Source organism: Mauremys reevesii, linkage group 17, assembly GCF_016161935.1.
Source record: "Mauremys reevesii isolate NIE-2019 linkage group 17, ASM1616193v1, whole genome shotgun sequence".
Classification (NCBI taxonomy): Eukaryota; Metazoa; Chordata; order Testudines; family Geoemydidae; genus Mauremys; species Mauremys reevesii.
In genome coordinates, this window is record NC_052639.1 from 17018583 (window position 1) to 17036050 (window position 17468).

The 17468-nt window shown below is 48.4% G+C and overlaps 1 long non-coding RNA gene across 1 annotated transcript; it reads left to right on the forward strand.

Moving 5' to 3' along the window:
• Window positions 1–13543: 13543 nt before the first annotated feature.
• Window positions 13544–16585, forward strand: LOC120384995. Its single transcript, XR_005589191.1, has 3 exons — window positions 13544–13603; window positions 14461–14595; window positions 16536–16585. It is a non-coding gene; the product is annotated as an uncharacterized LOC120384995 (long non-coding RNA).
• Window positions 16586–17468: the final 883 nt, after the last annotated feature.

The following is a 17468-nucleotide window of genomic DNA, read 5'->3' on the forward strand; positions in this document are numbered from 1 at the left end:
CTCACTTTGAGGCTGGCTAAACTTAAAATGCTGCTGTGACACTGCTCTAGCACTGTGGAGAAGACAGTTGTACAGTGACTGGAGGGGTTTTCCATCCCTGTAATAGCTACATTGAGAGAACAATCTTTCATTTCATTTAGCACTATCTAACCATGGCTTAGGTCAGCTTAATTATACTGGTTCTGGGGTTTTTCACATCCTGAAAGACGTACTTGTTAGATGGTTTATCCCATCACCCTCCCATTCCCTGGTCCTTGTCGAGTGACCAGAGAGCATCAATACACAAAGTTCAAAGGTGCAAACAAGTCAATGTTTATTGCGGTAAACTTCCAGCAAGCAATGATTCCAATTTCCTTCCTCAGTGTCCCCCTTCCCAGCTCTGACACCACAGAGGCTTGCCTGTGTCCCTGTTCCCATTCCCTGTTCCTATTCCCCCCCTTAGCAAAACATAATTCTAATTCCCCTACCCCCATTCCCATTCCCCCCACTTACTTCCTGATTGACTGCAGACTATATAGTAATACTTGAGTTCTGCTTAGCTATGCCTTAACCAATCATTTTACTGAAATGTAACTAACCAATCCTAACATATTGTAACATGATTATCTAACCAATTATACCCCACCACCTTAATTGGTTTACACTCAACAAATTAATTATACAGCAGACTGAAACAATCACAGCACCAGACAGAGATTATACAGACAAGCAATAGGAAAGGGGGGACTACAGTGCTAGAACAACACAGAAATGAGGATTTCACCCCTCAGCTATTGATCAGTGAGTTGTTCCCAGACAGAATGCTGTCATGATAGAGGTTGTGGGTGCTGGTTGCTTAACTGTCTGGCCCACAGGGCAGGATTTGTGATTCACCGTTACTTTCTCAGAATGCCAGCACCCATCTTTTGTTCACTTAAAATGCGAGCAGGGAGATTACAACACCTCAGAACTCATGGAGCTCCAGGAAACATGTAACTTTAGGTCCGGGTGAGCGTGTCTAAAAATCAGCTGTGCTGTAGAAGGTCTCTAGGAGTTGAAAGAGATGTGCCACCTCGACCTCCTAAAGAGTTCATCAACTATTAACAAAAACTAGGGTTCATAAGTCACAGTCTTTGTAGCAGGAGGATAGTGGGCTGGTCTAAAGTGCTAGGTTTTTTTAAGACTCTTTTTTCCTATCTCTTGGATGTTTTGGTCTCTGCATAGAGACGTGGTTTCAAACCCCACTCCTGACATGATCATCTGGAGAAAATAGCCTCACTTCAATCTCCTGTGCAACAATAGAACCCTATTTGCTTAGCTTTTCTATTCCAGTAGTTGTGAGAGAAGCTCCAAACCAGGGGGAAACAGGGCCTGTTCTCTCGACCCATCAATTTTGTCTTCCTTCATTCCAAGCCCTTTCCTCAGATACATCCGTATTTCCCACACTATCTTGTTTAATGTTCTTTGCTTTTATGAAACTTTAGGGTCATCATTTAATTGCCACACAACTGTACTTATGAAGTGAAGTGAAACACAATATTTTTCGGATATTCTTGCAGAAGAGTTTTGCTTTCTGACCTGGAATTGAACAGGGACTGCCCGAGGGGGACAATGCTACTCCCTTTTCTTGGCTCATCCAAAAAACATAAGTTCTTGATGCCCTTTGGGTTCTCTGTTCTTCAAAGGCAAATGAGCTGGTTTAGTGGCTACTGAGAAAGCCTTAGAAAAGGGCCCCAAAATTGACAACGGGTGATTTTTGTAGTGTAGTGGTTATCACATTTGCCTAACATGCAAAAGATCCCTGGTTCAAAACCAGGCACAAACATTGTGGCTTTCCTTCCTTTGGCCTTTTATCACTCCAAGTCCTGTCTCAGCTACATCCGTAGCTTCTGTGCTTTCTTCCTCATTTTTTTTCCTTTCATGGAGCTTTAAATTGAAAAGGAGAGGCTTAGCCGGCATTTTGAGGGAAGGAACAGACCATCATTTGGGAGACTGCCAGCTCCATAACAAATCTGAGCGGAGAAGAATCCCAACCCATTGTCCTGCATATTTAGCTCCCAGCCAGCAGTATTTCCCTTGCCTTTTTTTTTTTTTGAGCTAACCTTGAGTCCAGGGCGCACACACTCTCTCCGCCCCACACATCAAATCTGGCCCTGCTGCAAAGTGACCCCTAAGAACCAGCAACCTGCACGAGAGCATGACTGGGGGGAAAAGGTTTCCCATGAAGCTTATAAGCCACTGGCTGCGTTGGAAAGAGGCAGGCTCTGAGCGTAACAGTCAGCAAAGAAGGCCTGTTTGGGGATGTGGCTCAGTGGCTCAGTGCCTGATTCGCATGTATAAGGCCCTGGGTTCACTCCCTACATTTGCCTTTCACCCCTGCTGCTTTGCTCAGGCCCAGCTGGCATGTGGCCCAGCCAGTCTCCCTGCACAAGTGTCAGTCCTGAGCAGTGATGGCAAAGTGCCAATTGCATGGAAGCTCTGTGGGGGTTTCTGCTCCTAAAGCCCCAGGGTGACTCTAAGATTCCCATCCACTGAGCTGCTTGATGAGGAAGGAGCCCTCCTGAGTCCCAGGCTTCCTGTGTGAACATCTGATTTGTGGGAAGCAAGGGAGGGGGAGGGTAGGAGCAGAGGTGAGCTGTGGCAGGGGGCAGGGTGGCCCTTTTAGAACCATTTGTCCTGGGACAACAGGTTCTAAAATGGCTTCTAAATTTAACAACCGGCTCCTGCGAACTGGTGAAACCGGCTCCAGCTCAGCACTGCGCTAACCCATTGCACCACTGGAGCCCAACTCAGGAATTGTCTCTTTGTTTCATGGATGGATTAGTGGAGTGGGGGGGTTGCATTAGCTAAAACAAATCCATATTAAAGGCTGCAGGATGGCAGCAGCAGAGGTGGGGAGCCTCCTTCCATGTGCTAGAGCTGGTTCCCCCTTCCGTTGCTCAGGGGAAGGTTGGTGCTTTGAGCCCACCCGGTGCTGGAACGTCCCATGGGTGAGATTAACGGGACTCTTGGGAAGGGAGGGGAAGTATTTTCTATCCCTGCCTAGCTCCATTGGTCTCCTGTGGCCCTTTTGGCTCTCTGCTCCCCTGTTGGGGAGATGCAGAGACAAGCCCCCATCTGGGTGAGTCACTGAGAGGCTGTGTCCCATGGCATGTGTGGGGGAGAGGGGTAGGGGTGGGATGGGGCTCAAGGGGAGAAGGTTGTGTGTGACAATGTGGGGGGGAGGGGGAGGGTGTGTTCCTTAGGATAGAAATGATGAAAAACACAGGGGAAGTGACAGTGAAGCCCCGTGTCTGAGTGTTATGACCCTGTGTGGTGCTGCCGTTCACCTTCCCCTCCTATGGTCTCAGCTTTCATTGAATCCAGCATTTTTTCACCTGTCCTCACCACAGAGGTGTCCCACATGCCTCAGCTACTGAGTGTCCCTCTTAGAGACGCCGAGGACTGGAACTGATTTCAGCTGCTGGACAGCTCTGCTAGGTCTTTATTCATTTGCACAGGAAAATGCTGAGTGTTTAAATTCATTTCAAGCCCCGCCCCCATTCAGCGAACTCCTGAACATACTGGAGATGGGTGTGGAAATCGATTTTCATTCGAAAAAGTTTTTAAAGGGAATCACTTGGATTGGAACTAGGAACCCATTACCCTGCTGGGAAACATTCACCCACTGATTTATACTCACAACAAGGAGTGTCCTGTATAGCCCAGAGCAGGAACAGTTTTTACCCTGGGGATTAGTAAACTTTCTCTCTATACAAACACCACAGCTTACAAACTCCCCACCCCCGCTCTGTGTCACCAGAGCACAACAACAACTCTCCTTGGGGCACACACAGCTCCCCAGCTCCCTGCCCGTCAGTCTCTCCAGCATTGCTCCAATCCCTTAAAGCAGGGTCTCAACCACGATTTACCTTAGGGCCGGTGCCAGTCCTCCAGTCCTCCCAGTGGCCAATAATGTCACTCATACCGCTCAGAACCCGCCCCCCAAAACTCCGCCCTTCACCTGCCTAAGGCTCTGGGAGGGAGTTTGGGTGGGGGGAGGAGGTCTAGGGTGCAGGCCCTGGGCTGGGGATTGGGGTGCAGGAGGGGTGGAGACTCTGGGGGGTGTTTGGGTGCAGGAGGGGTGAGAGGCTGGTCTCTGGGAGGGAGTTTGGGTGGGGGAGGGGTTCTGGGGTGCAGGCTCTGGGATGGAGTTTGGGTGCAGGGTGCAGGCTCTGGGCTGGGGCAGGGGGTAGCAGGAACAGGAGGAGGAGTGGGGTTGCAGGTTCTGGGTGGGAGACTGGGGGCAGGCGGGAGGGGGCATGTGGGAAGGAGGAGGGGGTGCAGGCTGTGGGAGAGAGTTGGGGGCAGGGGTGTGTGGAGCGGGGAGCAGGCTCTGGGAGGGAGTTTGGGAGTGGGAAGAGGTATGTGGGGAGGGGGTGAGGGTGCAGGCTCTGGGAGGGGGTCAGGGATGCAGCACTTACCTGCGGAATAGGAGCTTGCTCTGTCCATCCCATGCATTGACCTGGTATTGCAGTGTCTCCAGGACCAGTGCCTCTCCTTCTGGGGAGAATTGTCTGGTTACAAAAGCAGAAAGAGTTTCACTCTAAAGATGCTGATTTGAGAAGTTTTTTTTTTAAGTAGTTGAAAAATCAGGTCTCTTTAGTCCTTTGGTTTCTTCATGACAACATATTGTTAAAATTTCTTGGGAATGTTTTCTAAGCTACAGATAGATGTGTTTCTTAGTCTTGCTGGAGGATTATTTTAAAAACCAGAATTCTTCTGTTTGCTGTGAGTCTTTTCAACGATATGAAGGATGAATGCTTTTTGGACTGAGGGTCTGTTTGGGAGATGGTTGGGTGTGTGTGTGTGTGTGGTGGGGGGAACACAGATTGGTAGTACTTGAGGTCACATGTATGTCAATAATTAACTGGGGACATTAGGGTTTGTCCTTTTTGTTTCACATTTTCCTCCATCCCTCCCTCCTTTCTCTTCTTCTCTTGCTTATTTTGTTCTTTCTCCTGGTCCCCTCCCAACACCAGGAGGGGGGGGGTGTTGCGGGGGAGGGCTCTGCAGCTCCCACTGTGGGAGGTCCACCCAAAAAAGTGGGGCTGAAATAGTGCTCGGGCAGTCAGGGCCAGATTAACCTTTTGTGGGTCCCGGTACCAAACATATTTGTAGGCCCCTATGTAGTCAATGTGGGCTCCGAGTGTGGGCCTGGTGGGACAGTGCCATTGGTGCCATAGGATACCCGGTACTGAACCTCAGAGACATTTTTCATTTTGATCACACACCCCTACATGACTGTACGCATTGCCATACACAGCTCCCTCAGCCCCCGGGTTTTCTTATTGAGCTGTACACCCATGTGGGTTTACCAGTGTCCACAGTGAGCAGAACTTTCATAGTGATCAAGGAAACTCCCCACAGATTTATCTCCTTCCTCATTCAGACCTTCTCTAGCCATGTCTCCAGTACCCCCCATGTCACCAGTCACGGCAGATGGTCCTAGTCTCAGCTCAGAGTTCTAAAGCCAGCAGACACCTGATCAGTTCTGACAGATCCCCCCCCCCCCAGCCCCCATCCTACCATGTGAGCCAGCCACCTGCAAACACCATCTCCCCAAAGTCAGGACTGAGCCCTTGGGAATCCAAAGCCACCAGCCTCTCTCCCTCTGCTCCCATCTACATGCTAGTCTGCTACCTGGTCACCACCACCTCTCCCCATACTTGTTTCCTTTCCACTTTGGAAATGCTCCCACCCAGCTGGAAGCTCCCTCTGCCAGCCTGACCTGCTCCCTCCTTCCCTGCTCCCCTTGACATTCCTGTCCTACTGGTGCCCTCTGTTCCTTGAGGTGAACTCCAGTGTCTTTAGCTGCTCTAGCTTAATGGCCCCAGTAGTCACAGAGCCACCTGCAGCTTCTCTGGCTACAGCCATGGGGCCAGTTCCCAGAGGCCAGCCTTAGCCAGCTGCAGCTACTAGCCGCAGGAGGGTGGCAATGCCAGGGCTGAGCGTGCTTGAACCTTGCAACGGCAGCACTAGGGGCTCTAAATCCTCAGCCCTGGCCTAGGCAGCTGCAGACTCTGGAGTTAGGAACTTCACTCCTCTATGCCATGGCTTTAAATACCTGCGATTCCCATCACCTGCAGCAGAGGCCACCAATTCCCACGCCCCCCTCAGCCAGCACCTAGTCGTGCAGAAAGTGCAGCCTGAGTGATTTTGGAGGCTGGGGTGCCAGGAGGTTCCCATCCCTGAGCAGCAGCTCTGCAACAAGCTCACGTGCGTCCCAGTTGGGACATTAGCTGTTACTGACAAGGCTTGTCTGTGTTCTTTTTTTTATCTCATTGTTAGGTGTGAGAAGTATGAACTGTTGAATAGGTTCCATTAGTTGGTTAATAAGATGTCTACGAAGTAAATCACTGGCTTTAAAATAAGATCCAATCTGGAGCATATGAACTATTGACCCCTGGACTCCATCTCTGAGAGGGGACTTGTTTACCATCAGGGGACAGGCTCAAACCAGTCCAAACCGGTTTTTCCCGCCAAAACCAGCCCTCAGCGTTCCATCTCCTCAGCCCTTTTCCCGCCACAGAAGTGATATAAGGACGTGCTCAGCGCCTGCGCGGGGCCGTCCCCCCCCCAGCGACGGCCCCTCCACGGTCGGGTCTTCCCAGTGCTCCCGAGCCGGAGAGCGACGAACCCCCTGGGTCCCGCCGTGAGACTGAGGAACAGGAGGCCTGTCACCCCCATTCCTGCCGTCCTGCATCCCTGGTGTCCAGCCTCCCACGGAGCCCCCGGGGAGTGAGAGACCCCGGGGGGGGGGCACTGGGGCTGGGCAGGAAAGTGACTCTGCCCCGGGGAACCCGGGAGAAGCCTCAGAGCTGCCTCAGCCCCAGTGGAGCTGCAGCAGGAGCTGCCCCCGGCATCGCTGGGATTTGGGGGGCAGAGACTGGGGCCTGGCAGGGGATCCTGTGGTGTGGGGAGATGGGGGGGGCCCGGCAGGGAGGGGAGACGCGGGAGTGGGCGGGGGGGGAAGGTCAGTGGGACGCGGGGAGGGGTTGAACTGTCTCTGGGCAGCCAGGAAATTCCCAAGTGGGGAGAAGTGGTGGGCGGGGTAGGGGAGGGGGTTAATTGGATCCTGTCCCTGTTTGTGCCACTTGGCTCTCGCCCCCGATACAAATTCTCTCTAGTTCTGCCCCTTTTCTCGCTCAGTGTCTCACACGGGGCTATAAAATCTGGGGCGATTTCCCCCCTTTCCCCTCCAATGATCAGCTCTCCCGTCTCCCCCGATTTCCCCCGTTCTCCCCATGAGTCTCAAACGTCAGTTTAAAATCTTCTCTCGTGAGGGGCATTTTCCACCCGTGTTATCTGCAGCGATTGTCCTTGTGTAGGTGGGAAATTGTTGCCCTGCGTCATTCCCCAGCACATGGCTGCCCCTGGAGTGGGGGTGGGATGGCTCAGTGGTTAGAGCACTGGCCTGCTAAACCCAGGGCTGGGAGCTGACTCCTTGCGGGGGCCATTTGGGGATTTAGTTGGTGATTGGTCCTGCTTTGAGCAGGGGGTTGGGCTAGACACCTCCTGAGGTCCCTTCCAACCCTGATCTTCTAGGAGATGCCGGGTCTCTGCCAGGGAAGGGAGATGCACGTGTCCCCCATGGGGACTGCCCAGACCCCCCTTTCCCAATCCCAGTTGTTGCCCCCTAACTACCAACGCAGTTGCCCCCAACCATCAGTTGCCAGTCACCTGTCCGTCCCCCACTGCTGCTCCCTTCCTTTATCCAGGGACCTTTCAGCTCCCCCTCCCCCTCCCTTTTAATCAGCTCCTCAAAGGGCTCCCTGCTGCCCATGGCAATGGTGGGGGTGGGGGAACCATCACTTTGTGTTTATGTATTGGACAGTCGTATAAAATCCAGTCCAACAGTCCCCCTTTTCCACTAGTTTGTTAACAGCAATATAAAATCCCCTCAGATCTTGATGTTTTTCTCTCATGTTATCAAATACGCAGTTTGTGACATATTTGCTTTGCAAATCTCAAAGATTCATATAAAATACCCTAAACATTTGCCCCACTGCTCTCTAGTTGTCTATTTCTAATTGAATATGCCCTGAGATTTCCCCGTCTCTCTAATTATAAAATTCTAAGAAAATCTCAGATTTACACCTTTTCTCAGATTCTTGAACATGGATATAAAATGTTTGCAAATGTTGCCCATTTCCTCTTTATTCATTTATCAAATATTGATGTGAAACACTCAGATTTTGCCTCCTATCAACAACTGATATAAAATCCCTCTGATTTTCCACTTGTCTCTCTATAATTTGCAAAATGGATCCAAAATCTCTCAGATTTCCACCCTTTCTCTTTCATTTCTGAACGTTGCTCTCAAAGCTCAGGTTTTGCCTCTTTCTATCTCATTATCAAATGTCAGTTAAAAATCCCCTCGGGTTTGGGGCTGTTCCCGTGTTTCTAAATCCCAGCAACTTCTTCCTTCGAGGGAACCTGTTGCCCTGAGTTCTTCTCCATCCTGGAGGTTGCAGGGGGTGAAATTGCCCAGAGATCATCTTTCCCGACTCCTTTGTGAATCATTTGGTCCCTCCTTTACCTCTGTTAAAATGTTTGCCAAAGTGTAGCCCTGAGGATTAATCTGTTGGTCTGTATAAAATGTCTTTTTGATAAAGTGTGTAAGCTGCATAGATTAATAGGAATTTGCAATAGCTGTAACGCAAGATATCTAGAAACTTCTAAGCCAGACATCCTGGCCTATTTCCTTTGTGACGCTGACAGCAACCTTTAAGACCCTTACTCAGAAAAGTAATAATAGGAGACAAACCTACGCACAATGTCTAGGGACTTTTTGAATGTTTACTAACCTTTCACCTAGTTAGGGTACAAAGGAGGGTATTTTTGACCACAAATGTAACACATACACCCGCAAGCTACTATATAGCTGTCATTAGTACGCACACAAAAGGTCAGCCAATGAAAACAGGTACCCTCACCTTTCCATGGGGGAAAGACAAATTTGGGCATAGGAGGAAGGATTTCTCCCTATAAAAGGTGTGACAATCCACCATTAGGCAGGCGATACACCCATCCTTCTATTCTCCATCGCCTCACCCTGCCTACACCTACGAAAGCTGTCAACTACTGATAAGTCATAGTGTTCTGTCCTTTCACAGCTGTAAGTATGAAATAATTCTTAATTTCTACTTCACCTCTAAAGCATCTATGCTAAGAAGGGTTTAACTCATAACCAGTTTCTTTATAACTATACTTCCTCTAGCAGAGGTGTGAAATTTACTCTAGTACTATTTGCTGCAAAGTGCATTTAGAACTGTGTAATATCATATCATATCTCTTAAAGAACTGTGATATTTTATAACTTTGTAATCTCATACTGCTTTTTAACATTTTACATTTACTTCTTGTTTTATTGATTTTAAATAAAAGGTCTTGTTTGACTAAACTCTGTCTCTGTCTAAATTTCCTGTAATATACCCCAATCTCCTTGTATTAAATTCTGTGAAGCCTGATTCAAGACGAACTTTATCTTCTGATCACACATATTGGCGAGCCATACCCATATTATTAATATCTATCAAGTATTATTAACATTACTAATTAATTAGAAAATTACTTATTAAATACAACTAAATTAAGTGGATAAATTCCACTGTCCCTACTAACCCTCCCCAAATCAGGCTACAAAAGAAAGAGATCAGCCACATATTTAATACCCATCAAAGCCAGAGGCCTCCCCCTGTTTGGAGATCGGTGGTTCCCAACCAGTTACAGAAGAGTTGGCTGGACCCTTTTCTCCAGCTGGCACGGGATGAGGAGGTCACTCTGAGTGCAGTGTCAGCTGAGAAGTATCCCAAGCCCCATGGCAAATGGCCTTGGTGAGGGGTTGCTTCCTGCAGTGCTAAGATGCAGCCACCTCTGGGGTGGATCCATGGTGGCCATTATTTGCTAGTGACAGGCCATGGACATTTCTTATCTATTTTGTCCCTCCAGGCCTTCCATACTCCAGTTCAAGAGACATCCCCCAGGGCTCCCTCTGCCCCTGTGACTTTCCAGTGAACAAAACAAGGATCAGACAGAGGAAAAGCCAGTTCCTGACTCCATATTCCCCCTGCTGGGGTGTGGCTGCCGTGGGGTCAGTGTCCGAGGGAATCCCCCACAGTGACTCCTTTGGTTCTGCTCTTTTCTAGCCTTGTGTTCAGAGACTTTGTTAGAGGGTGAGGGGAGGGAGAAGGGAGGTTAAAAATGTGTCTGGGCTTAGCATGGCAGGAGGGGCCAGATCTACACTGTAATAAACAGACTGAGCATTTCCCTGCATGGCAGAATCTAGGGTGTCTGTCTTCAGGGAAAGGGCCTGGGGGAATTCTGATGTGAAATTAACTAAAACCGGTTCTGATACACCCTTCTCCCCGAGACAGGCTGCAGAATGGCGTCCATGTTTTGCTCCAGCTCATCCCAGCCTGGCGTGGGACAGAGAAGAGAAATGGCTGCAGTGGAGCCAACTCAGGTAGAGATTATTGGGGGGTTGCTGGTGGGTTCCTGCTGGAGGAGAGGGACAGCAAATACACCGGAGATGGGAAGGTTTGCACAGTCTGGTCTAGAGGTTGGAGCGGGGCAGGAAATTCACAGCGTGGGGAAAGGAGGAGGCCAGGGTGTGGCAAACCTGCTGGGAGTTATTTAAAAAGTGGCCCAGATTCTAGGAACAGACCCAGGAGGTTCGGAGGTGGAAATACCCTAATTTGTGAAGAAAGAAAATAGCCCACCTACATGGAGCTAGTCAAACTGACCAGACTCCCAGTGCTGGAGCCTGACCTCACTAACCAGCGGCCGCTGTGAGATATGAAGGGGCACCCATGAGTCAGGCTTATTGGAGCTGCCTCTCCTTCATATCCCGCTCCTCACAATGGGGAGGGTGTTGGGCTTCCTACCAGGAGCTCTCCTGGACCCTGCTAGGGCTCCATCTCCTGAATCAGTCGGTGGCTAGCAGGTGTGTGATGGATCTGCTGGGAGAGACAAGGGGCTCTCTCTTCGTCCCCTCACCCTGGTATTTGCTGGATACTCTGAGCGGAGTGGGGGTGGGACTCTGTTGAGTGGGATCCACCCAGAGCTTCCATTTGATTGGCTCCTCTCTGCCACAAATAGTGGGGCTGTGAGTGAGGAAAGAGGTCCTGAGTGTTGGACTCTTGCTCTTTCAGGGGCCGGTGACCTTCGAGGAGGTGGCTGTGCATTTCACCAGGGAAGAGTGGGCTCTGCTGGACCCCGCTCAGAGAGCCCTGTATTGGGATGTCATGCAGGAGAACTATGAGACTGTAACCTCGCTGGGTAAGGGTTCCTGTCCCCTCGGATCTGGGAAGGGGAAATGAAGAGTTAAGGTACACGCCAGCCCCACAATGCCACCTCTACTCTGTCCTGTTTCAGCATCACCCCAATATGCCAGTGACACACACACACTACCAGAGACCCTCCTGCTGCAGAACACTTTAGGAACAGAGCACAGGAGCCGTATCGCACAGTGTCAAATATCTCCTGTTTGCTCAAGTAAAACTGAGGGTTACGTGCGGCATAATCAGCAGAAGCTTCCTACCCCTGACCTCTCAAACTCTGAGCCTTCTCCACCCAGACCACAATAATGCTTGGGGTGTAACAAGCAGGCTGCTGGAGTCAGAGCTGCTGGCCCAAGGTCACTTATCACACAGACACTCTGTGCGTCCTTGAATGCTGGCTGGGGTATCCAGAGAAGGAAGCTCAGTGGCGGATTTAGCGTTAGTAGGGCCCTGTGCTCAGCTCCATTTTAGGGGTCCATCCTTGGGACATAGGCAAGAAAAAGAACATTCTCTCATTTCCCTCCCCTGCTGCAGAACACTTTGGGAACAGAGCACAGGAGCCATATTGCACAGTGTCAAATAGCTCCTGTTTGCTCAAGTGAAACTGGAAGTTAGGTCTGGCATAACGGTTCCATACCCCTAATCATTTTGTTGCCCTTTTCTGAACCTTTTCCAATTCCAGTATATCTTTTTTTGAGATGGGGCGACAACATCTGCGTGCAGTATTCAAGATGTGGGTGTATCATGGATTCATTTGCTGTTTTTACAAATATGATATATGATATAGTCTGTCGTATCTATCCCTTTCTTAATTATTTCCAACATTGTTCGCTTTTTTTCACTGCTGCTGCAAACTGAGTGGATGTTTTCAGAGAACTATCCACAGTGACTCCAAGATCCATCTCTTGAGTGGAAACAGCTAATGTAGACCCCATCATTCTGTATGTATAGTTGGGATTATGTTTTCCAATGGGCTGCACTATGTGCTATCCTGTCATCTAGTACTGCTGAGATCCTGCATTCAGTGATATCCCTGTCCTTCCTGTTCCCTTTCTCAGCTGATCCCCACCAGCCCATGCTTCCTGTTCCCAGCTTCCCCAGGACTCTCTCACTGTCTCTGAACCTCTCTGTCAGCAAGAAGCAGTGCCAGGGACAGTTGCCCTCTGTCTGGAGTCTTCGATGTCTGGGACATGGATTTACTTTCTCTGTGTTGAAAGAGGCTCTGTCATAATGAGTGTCTGTGACATTACCCAGAGTACAATCTGGACTGTTAAATAGCTGTGTCCCCTCAGTTCTCCAACCTGGGGTGCCTTTTCCACTGTTTTCCCGTGAGAACAGCCCCTCTTGTCACACAGTCTTGTCTTACACACAGTCTCCAGCATGTAACTCTCTCCCTGCTACACAGTATTGAGTGCTGCTAGACAGCCACTCATGAATTACACCTCAGGAAAAAACCAGCAAATTCTCAAGTGCCCAACTTTCCCCCAGAAATGTGCGTCTTGCACTGTCCAGCACGCTACTGAACAAAGCAAGCTCATATGAAGTCTGTCATTTCATCAGTGGAAAATGACATGCACCAGCTTGTTATCCCAAATGGAGTTTGCAACACACTTGAATCCAAACATACTGGTTAGATAAACAATAAACCAAGATTGTTAACTACCGAAAACTAAAACTAGGTCCAGCCGATGAAAGGGGCACTCCCAGGAGAGACTGTATAATGGCTGTAACATCAAACAACTTTGTAAACCTGAGAGAGCTGCCTTGGGGACAATGACAGGGAGAATCCCCCAAAGTGACTCCTTGGATTCTGCTCTTCTCTGATCTCTGATTGTTCCTTCCAAAGTGGAGTACTTTGCACTTGTCTCTATTGAATTTCATCCTCTTTCCTTCAGCTCATTTCTCCAGTTTGTCCAGATCATTTTGAATTTTAATCCAATCCTCCAAAGCACTTACAACCCCTCCCAGCTTGGTATTGTCCACCAACTTGATAAGTGTAACAGAGAGACTGTTACTGGGAGGGTTTCACCATGTGTCAGAGGGTTACACCCTGGTGGGAGGGGGCTAGGCCTGTACTGGGATAAGGTCACTCTGTGCTTCACAGTGTGGCAGAACCTAGAGTGTCCATTAGCAGGGGAAAACCTGGGGGGAATCGGCTTGTGGAATGTACAAAAGCCCCGTCTGAATTCTTACACCTTGCCCTTTTCACCCCAGCAGGCTACAGAATAACATCCATGTTTTGCTCCAGATCATCCCGTCCTCCCAGGGGGAAGGAAATGGTTGCAATGGAGCTGTCTCAGGTAAGGGATTCTCAGGGAGCTGGTGGTGGGTTCTGCTTGGAGGGAGAGGAGCAGTAAATGCATAGGAGGGTGGGAATTGCTAGAGGTGGTGGGAGGCAGGAAATATCTCGGGCGGAGAAAGGGAGGGGACAGGATGTGACAAACCTGCTGACACTAGTGTAGTTTAGGGTGTGATGGGTTGTCACCCGCAGGGGGCAGTCTGGGGGGCTTCTGGGAACCGCTGTGCCCTCTAACCCTCAAGCTGGGCTGGCCCTTCTCACACTGATTTGCTGGAGATTCAGCCAGCCTCTCCAGTGCCTGTTATCACCCAACAGGACAGCAGGTGACACCATACACCCAACTAAGCTACCTGAGTGCTTTACCTAAGCCGCTCAAGCACAGATAGACGACAACAGCCAATTTCTCAGCTCCCCAACCTTGCACACTTGCTGTAGGATACATTCAGAATTATACCCTCTTATAGTGCACAGGGATCTCTGTAATGTCAGCTCATTAATATAGTTCCCCTTCCCCTCGATCTGGGACAGATGTGCACAGCGAGCTTGTGCTAACCAAGCTGAGATTTTCCCCAGACACGTCACTCAAAATACGCTGGTTAAGATAAAGCATAAAACAAGTTTATTAGCTGCAGAAAGACAGATTAAGTGATTATAAGTGATAACAAACAGATCAAAGCAGATTATTTAGCAAATAACCAAAACTCAAACTACGACTAATATACTAGCTGGATAGAATTTGAATTAGCAGTTTCTCACCCTGACTGATGATACAAGCAGTCCACCAAGTTTCCATACACAAGCTAGAAATCCCTTTATCCTGGGAGCAGCACTTCCCCCACTTCAGTTTTTGTTTCTCAGGTGTTTCCAGGAGTTCTCTTCTGTGGGGAATGAGACCAAGAGATAACGTCACACCACACCTTGTGTAGCTTTTCCATATGGCGTGACCCCTTTGTTCCAAACTCAGTTCCCAGTCCAGTTTGTGGAAAAATACAGGTACTAAAATGGAGTTTAGTGTCATGTGGTCTGGTCACAGGCCCTGCTGCATCATAGTGGGGGAGGGATAGCTCAGTGGTTTGAGCATTGGCCTGCTAAACTCAGGCTTGTGAGTTCAATCCTTGCGGAGGCCACTTAGGAATCTGGGGCAAAAATTGGTCCTGCTAGTGAAGGCAGGGGGCTGGACTAGATGACCTTGCAAGGTCCCTTCCAGTTCTAGGAGATTGGTATATCTCCAATTATTACCTTATTACCTTACCTAGTATCCATGACTAATAGGCTGGCTGAAACATTCAGAGGAAGGCTAAGCTCTTCCACAGTCCATTGTCTTTGTTGATGAGCCATCAGCACTGTCTGGCTTCTTCACTGTTGTACCTGAAAGGCTCGTTGTGGGTGTTACCCAGAGTAAGCACATTTGAAAGACAGATACAGAGTCAATATCCATAACTTCAGATACGAACGTGATATGTGCACACAAATAGGATAATCATATTCAGCAAATCATAACTTTTCCAGTGACACCACACATAATGCATCTTGTACAAAATACATCATAATTATGTCCTAATCATATTATAACCGTACCACTATGATGAATATGGGGGTGTAATGTCAGATAGGGCCTAATTTCAAGGCACAGGAGTTGGGAATGGAACTTCCCTTCTTTGTGGAACAGGAAATAACCCTCCAGCCAGGGCTGGGACAACTTCCCAGACTCCCAGTGATGGAGCCTGAATCTACTCACACTTCATTCTACTCACAACCCCAATCATTGTGGCAACTGCAAACTTTATAAGTGATGATTTTATACACTCTTTTAGGTCATGGATAAGAATGTTAAATAGCACAGGGCCAAGAACCAATCCCTGCGGGAACCTGCTAGAAAGAAATCCACTCGACCCTGGTTCCCCATTTACTATCACAGTTTTTAATCTATTTAATGCATGCCATGTTTATTTTGTATCATTCTAGTTTTTTTAGTAAAAATATTGTGCTGATCAAGTCATATCCCTTACAGAAGTTTAGGTAAATTACATCAATACTATTAGCTGCAACCAAACTTTTGATCTCCTCCAGTAAGGATATCCCGTTAGTTTGATAGGCTCTATTTTCTCTAAACCTTTGTTAGTGGGCACTAATCATATTACCCTTCTTTGATTCTTTATTAATGAATGAAATCCAGTATTGGCTGCTCCATTCTCTTGATGAATATAGATGTCAGATTTCAGGTCTTTTAGAAAGTCTTGGATACAAGTTATCTGGACCCGCTGATTTAAACATATCTGACTTTAATAGCTACTGTCCTCATGACTTTTTGTTGGAATGGAAAGAGTGTCGCCATCAACATCTTATGATACGAGTACATCATCTGTTTTTCTCCAAATCCAGGAGAGAAATATTTATTGAGGACTTTTACCTCTTCTGCATTATTTTGATAATTCTGCCATTTCTATTAGTAAAGTACCATTGTTAGGATTAAGGTTGCACTTAATATACTTTTAAAATCTTCCTTCTTATTGTCATTGATTGGTCATTGATTTCTGATCGCTTTCTTTACCAGTTTTCTACAAATCTGACCTTCTAACTTCTATTCTTTACTATTGACTTCCCCTTTCTTCTATATATTTAATTTGGAGAGTGTTGGGATTCCTACCAGGGAGACACCACTAGGGTCCAGAGACAGCCCCATCTCCTATATCAAGCTCTGGCTAGTAGGTATGTGATAAATGTGAAGATCCTGCCTCCCTCTGTCAGCTGGGAGACACAAAGGTTCTCTCTTTCTACCCTCTGATGCCGCCTGGCTGCTCTAAGCTAGGTGAGGTGGGACTCTGTTAACATGTGCCTCCCGGAGCTTCCATTTACCTGGTGCTGCTGTTCCGTGAATAGTGGGGTTGTGAGTGAGGCAGCAGGTACTGAGTGTTGGACTCTTGCTCTTTCAGGAGCTGGTGACCTTCAAGGAGGTGGCTGTGTACTTCACCAGGGAAGAGGGGGCTCTGCTGGACCCCGTTCAGAGAGCCCTCTACTGGGATGTCATGCAGCAGAACTATGAGAATGTGACCTCGCTGGGTAAGGATTCCTGTTCCCTCTGTTCTTGAAAGGGGAAATGAAGAGTGAAGGTTCATGCCACCCCCATAATGCCACCTCTACTCTGTCGTGTTTCAGCATCACCCCAATATGCCAGTGACACACACACACTACCAGAGACCCTCCCAAGCTGCAGAACACTTTGGGAACAGAGCACAGGAGCAGTATCACACAGTGCCAAATATCTCCTCTTTATTCAAGTAAAACTGGGGGTTAGGTCCAGCATAATGAATAGAAGCTTCCTACCCCCGGCCTTCTCCCAAAGCCTGAGCCATCTCTACCCAAACCAGAATGGGCTTGGTATGTAACAAGCAGGCGGCTGGAGTCAGAGCTGCCGGTCCAGGGTTACTTATCACACAGACACTCGGTGCGGCCTTGAATGCTGGCTGGGGGTATCCAGACCGGGGAGCTCCAGCAGCAGAACACTGAATCTCACCCAGGATTACAGATGACACAACTCCTCACTGATCTGGATTGCACCCCAGCATGTGAAAATGGCCTAGGTTGGTAGTGACATTTCTTGAGACATGCAGAGTCTTGCTCCTATATCACCAGGTGTAATAACAATAACAGGAAAGGCTGAATATGGAAAACTGATTGTTCAGCTTGCTTTTGACCTGCATCATATTTTGCAATATATTCCAAATAAGGAAATTAACATGCAACGTATGTGTCATTGTTTGGGGTTTTAAGCTTTAAAAGGCTTGTGTGATTTTTAGCTCAGGGGGACAGTATTCCAATAGCTGTTGCCCCCTGCGCACTTTTAACCAAGAAAAGAGCCTCAGGCT